Below are 6,009 nucleotides of genomic sequence, written 5' to 3'. Positions count from 1 at the left end.
TGCTTGGGCTTGTGGTGCATCTTCCGCTCCGTCTTCATCGGTACCTACATTATGAGAACTAGAAGCACCTCCACCCATAGTGCCACGAAGATGTGCAATACGGGTAGCATACGAAATAAAAACAGGAGGAGCCGCAGAAACCAACAAATGAGCCCGCTCAAGAGCCGCAATGTCCAAAACTGGAACATATCCATGGTAGGCGGACATATCAAAAGTAGTCAATTCATCCCGTGCTCCCAAAACAATAGCGGTGATCAAATTACCGAGAGGGACTTGAGTGGTATGAGCCCTCGAAGCACGATACAAATTATCAAAAAGCATTCTAATGCTATCCACCCGCAAACCCTTGAACAAACAATCCCAGACAAACAAATCCCGGACTTGAATCTTGGAACTCTCAACACGGCCAAAAAGTGAAAAACTCAAATACTTGTGAAAGAAGAACACACAATTATCCTTAATTAACTTGCTCGAAGTGTTCTTAGAATCAAAAGAAGTTTGGTCAGACAGAGTTTGCCAAAAAGAGTTATTATCAAAATCCCGAGGCTTATCATAAAAGTCACTAGTAGGGAAACCAAACATATTTCCCATAGCCTCATAATCTATGGTATAGGTAATACCCTTATTCCGAAAAGAAATTTCAGTCCTCTTCTTGTTCATTGTTAAAGTAACCAAAAACTCAACCACATACTCTTGAATTTGTGGAAAACGCATAGAAGCAAAAGTTTCCCATCCCAAAGTTTCAATAAAAGCAGTAATTTGTGTAGTGAAGTTCAACTTCCTTACCGAATCAAAGTCAAGAAACTGCATATCCACGAACTTACGATTGGCGTTTGAAAAGTGCTTGAAACGTCCAACTTCTTCTTCAGAATGAATGTCGAAATAAGCTCCGCAACTAACCCTAAGGCGATTAGCCTCAGTGACAGCCGGCTTGTGTCCAACACGCTTTGCTCTAGGCATGGTTATGGTGTTTATGTGTTATGAATGTTAGGGTTTAGAGAAAAAGATGAAAAAGATGAAAAGAGAGAAAAGCTTGAGGTTGAAGATGAAGTATAAGTGTTTTGGATTCTTGAGGTTGAAAGGTGTAGGTGATTGAAAAGGGTAATGATGAAATTGGGAAGAGTAAAAGTAAGGTATTGGGAAGGGGTAAGAGTAGGGGATTGGTTAAATTTAGAGGTGATGTAAGGTTTGTGTAAGTAATAGGTATATATAGGGTTTGAGTAGGAAGTTAAATAGTTAGAGTAGGAATATGAATTGGAATAGGTAGAGTTGAAATAAGAAGTAATTAATATAGTTAGAGGTTGAATAGGAAAAGGTGTAAATAGAGGATGAATAGGAAGAAGAATAGGTATAGGTTAAATAGAAAAGGAAAAGGTGTAGGAAGAATGGAAAAATAGGTCGAAAACCGGACCTGGAGTGCCTGAATTACGCGTGTCGCGGTCGTGGATGTATATCCGCGGTCGCGGATCGCATTGCTCAACCAATATTTCCACTGAAATTTGTCGAAGAAAAATCTGAAGTTACCGAGAATCCAACATTCGCGGCCGCGAATCGCGCTGGGCAGCGAATCTTGTGTCTGAAATTTTCTGGAATTTTTCTGATGTTACCGTGGAAGCGCATCCGCGGTCGCGGATCACCTCGTGGCTACCCAAATTCAGCTTATTTACTTCATTTCGTGCATTTTCTTGATAAATTATATCCTGAACTTCTTGAAAAATGAAATCTGTACTTAAAACATAAATGAAAATCATTAAATGATAAGGAAAACCAAAGGTTTATCCTTATTAAAAAAAATAAATGAAAATGCTTTAATTAATGAATGTTAAAATTAGAAATATGAAAGGGTTGGAACTAAAATTAATTGAAACATTTATGTGCATTCATTAAGTTAAGTTAAATGAATCTTATGTTAGGAACTTGAAATTTAATTATTAATCAATTAATTAGTTAATGAAATGATTAAGTTTGCATTTAATTGATTCATTGGTCTAAATTTATGAAATTAAAATGTAACCATATAATAAAAAACAAAGTATAATGCAAAAGAGAAATTTTTATTTATTAACATATATTTACAAACAAACAAAACACAAGCTATGCTAAAAATTCGTCCCCTTCAATCGGGATTTTCTTAGCCCTATATCGTTCTATTTTCAACTGCACGAAGGCTTGACGTTCTTGTGCAGAAAGAAAATTTGGTCCTGATCGAAAAACTCGCTTCACTAGACCTTCAAATTCTAAAAATTCATAGTCTAGCATCGGGAAAGATTCAGCATCACTCCAAGGAACAGAAATACTTCCCTTGGTCCCTAGAATTATTCCACATATAATATTCCCGAACACAACCTTCTTAGCCTTGGATCTAGATGCGGCAATAAGATCCTCCATCAGAATTTTTGAAGAATCAACCACGTTGCCTTGAAATATATCGCCAAGGACATAAAGATCAGATTCTTGGACGACACTACTGAACGTGCGACCGAACAGGCTGTGACTCAGAAACTTATGCAAATATAGTATAGAGTTGGAATAGAAAGACTTATTATAGGCAAGTTTTGGGTGGAAAGGCCAGATACCGGTGAGCATTCGCCAAATATCAGTGGACGTCATATCTCTTCCATGATGGCGTTTGGTAGTATCCTTCAAAGGAAAACCAAACCAAGCATGCAATTCAGGATATCCAAAAGTGAAAGTTTTGCCATCCCGACGAAAACTGAGACGCACACGACGCTTATTAACAAAATGCACAGTGCAGAAAAACTCTAACACCCAGTCTCCAATTATAGGAAACTTCATATCGACAAATCTGGTCCATCCTAGTCGCTCCATGTAACGACTCATATCTTCCTTAATTCCTAATTGATCATTAAGAAATTCGTCCATGTACATCATCCCGACAAAGAAAGTGTATCGAAGTTTCAGGAAGCGCTTTCCCTCATCGTGATTGAAGATGGGAAAGTTACATCCATAACGCTCTGATATATCAACATGTTTATTGCGTGAAGCAATAACTTTCTTAGATGAAGTGTTTGAGGAAGCCATGATTTTTTGGAAAGAGTAAGGAAGAAAAGTTCTGAACTTAGTGTTTGGATTTTATGAATGGTAAGAAAATCAGAGATAGTTCTGATAGAGATGAAAAAGAAAGTGACAGAAAACTGGACCTCTAGTACCTATATATAAGATCCTAGGACGAAAAGAGGTGTTGTTTCGAAGTGAAAAGGCATGAAACAAACCTTTTAGAAATGAGAAAAACTTAGTGTTTCATTCTGAATAGTTACAACTGCTGAGAAAAGGTTCAATCTGGGCAAAATTTCCCCCGTGTCGCGACCGAGGATGCTGACCCGCGGTCGCGACACGCTGATTTTCCTGCGAAAATCAGTTGTCAAAACTCTAAACTCCTGATCCTCTACCGAGAATCCTCATCCTCGGTAAGTTCAGAAATTTTTCCCTTCAATTTTCAATTAGAATTCTCAACTGAGAATCTGAAATCCTCTACAAGTCCAGAAATTTTCCTGACTTCTAGCCATGCCTAAATTCTCAACTGAGAATTTGAAATTCTCTATAAGTCCAGAAATATTTCTACCTCATTAAGAATTTCATATATGTGAATTCTCAACTGAGAATCTGAAATTCTCAACTGAGAATCACTGAATTTTCTAATTTTTATGAAATTCCTAAAAATTAATCACGACTCGAATATATATTTCTATATCTAAAATTCTAAAATGATATAATCTAAAACAAAACAAAAATAAAAAATAAAAATAAATAAAAACTAACTATTAGAAAAATAAAATGATTTATATGTCAGGAAATCTTGTTACGAAATTAGTTCCTATTTCGGAGATATTTTCGTAATAAATTTTGTTAAGTTCCCTACTAGCCCAATATTCTTTGTTGTACCTCAAATGGTTTGGTAACTCTTTAAGTTCTAATTTAGGTGGAATTACGACCGAAGGCGGAACTGGTCCATCTTCTCGAATCAAAGGCTCTGGGTCCTTATCTTCTAATTCTTCACCCATTATAGGTTCTATTATTTCTTCTCTTTGAACAATGTCATTAACACATTCTTCAATTAAATCAAGCTTCATACAAGCGAAATCCTCCATAGGATATTTCATCGCTTGATTCATATCGAACTCGATCTTATCGTCACCTATTCGTAAAACTACCTTTCCTTCCGACACATCAACTAGAGCACGTCCCGTGTTCATGAATGGTCTACCAAAGATTAGCGGACAATTAGCATCATAAGCAAAATCTAAGATAACAAAATCAGTAGGAAAAATAAATTTGTCAACTTTTACCAAAACGTCTTCAATTATACCATATGGTCTTTTAGTGGATTGATCCGCTAATTGCAAAACCATATTGGTACGCTTGATGTCTTCTTCTAAACCTAATTTTTCAAAAATAGACAATGGCATCAAGTTTATACTAGCTCCTAAATCACAAAGACAACTTGGGAATTCCATATTTCCCAAAGTACATGGAATGGTAAAGCATCCGGGATCTTTGAGTTTAGTAGGTAATTTGCTTGATACTATCGAACTACATTCTTCAGAAAGAGAAATGGATGAAATTCCTTCCCAACTAATCTTTTTTGAAATTAAGTCTTTCAAGAATTTTCCATAATTAGGAATTTGCGTAATTGCATCCATGAATGTTAAATTTATATGCAAATTTTTAAGTTTGTCCAAAATGATAACAATTGTTTATCATGGTCCTTATTTCGGACCCTGTGTGGAAAAGGTGGCTTTGGTACAAAGGGTTTCGGATTAGAGTCAATTGGTGTATCTTTTTGTTTTAATGTATCTTCTTTGGATTTTGGTAAATCATTTCCAGGTAAAGTTGAAATTCCGGGCATTTCCGGACCTAAATAGTTTTTCCCTGATCGAAGAGTGATAGCCTTAACATGCTCTTTCGGATTTTCTTCCGTTTGGCTGGGAAGACTTCCCTCTTTGCGGGATGGAATTGATTTAGCAAGTTGTCCAATTTGAACCTCCAAATTATGGATGCTAGATGATTGGTTTTTGATAAGCTGGTCGAATTTATTTTCGATCCGTTTAAAACCATCGTCTTGATTACTTACCTTTCCATTCATAGCATCTATAAATTTGTCGATTTTTGAAGATAAAGTGCTAATCGTATCTCTTGTTTGATTTTGATAATTGTTTATACGATATTGATTAGCATTTGCATTATTATTATTATTATTACCATCTTTCCAGTTAAAGTTAGGATGATTTCTCCATCCAGGATTATAAGTATTAGAATAAGGATTAGTAGTTTGGTTTTGTCCTTGGACAAAATTTACCTGTTCTATCTCATTCATACCTTCGTAGTCAATGTCTCTCTGGATCGGATCATTAGGATCACATGGTGCCATAAATTTATCAATTTTGTGCGATAAGGCAGAAAATTGGGCTTGTAACATTGCTACAGGATCAAGATTCATTATACCTTTAACCGATGATGTACATGAGGATGATGGTTTCGCCGTTGGTATATGTCCACGCTCTGCGGGCCACATACTGCTGTTGATTGCCATTTCCTCCAAAAGTTCTCTTGCTTGGGCGGATGTCTTTTTCATAAATAACCCTCCAGACATAGCATCTAATGAACCTCTAGTCGTAGGATTTAATCCATTATAGAATGTCTGCATTAAAAGTGCATCTGGCAATTGGTGGTGTGGACATAAACGTTGAAGTTCTTTAAAATGTTTCCAAGCTTCATAAAGAGTTTCATTATCATTTTGTGTGAAAGATGTCAACTCTTTGATGACTCTTGCGGTTTTTGCTAAGGGAAAATATTTTTGTAAAAATGCTTGGGCTAATTGGTCCCAAGTTTCAAATGTTGCAGCCGGCATAGAAGTTAACCAAATTTTTGCCTTATCCTTCAAAGTGAAAGGAAAGAGGCGAAGTTTGATTGCTTCGGCTGTTACATCAGTAATTTTAAAAGTGTCACAAATTTCTAAGAAATTTGTCAAATGTGCATTAGGGTTTTCGT

General features: G+C 36.1%; 1 non-coding gene across 1 annotated transcript; it reads left to right on the top strand.

The window, feature by feature from the left end:
* Positions 1–5,681: 5,681 nt before the first annotated feature.
* LOC136221286 (small nucleolar RNA R71) lies at positions 5,682–5,788 on the top strand. The gene has a single exon (XR_010685060.1). It is a non-coding gene; the product is annotated as a small nucleolar RNA R71 (small nucleolar RNA).
* Positions 5,789–6,009: the final 221 nt, after the last annotated feature.

This window comes from Euphorbia lathyris, chromosome 2 (genome assembly GCF_963576675.1).
Source record: "Euphorbia lathyris chromosome 2, ddEupLath1.1, whole genome shotgun sequence".
Taxonomy (NCBI): domain Eukaryota; kingdom Viridiplantae; phylum Streptophyta; class Magnoliopsida; order Malpighiales; family Euphorbiaceae; genus Euphorbia; species Euphorbia lathyris.
This window is presented reverse-complemented; position numbering and strand designations above follow the sequence as displayed.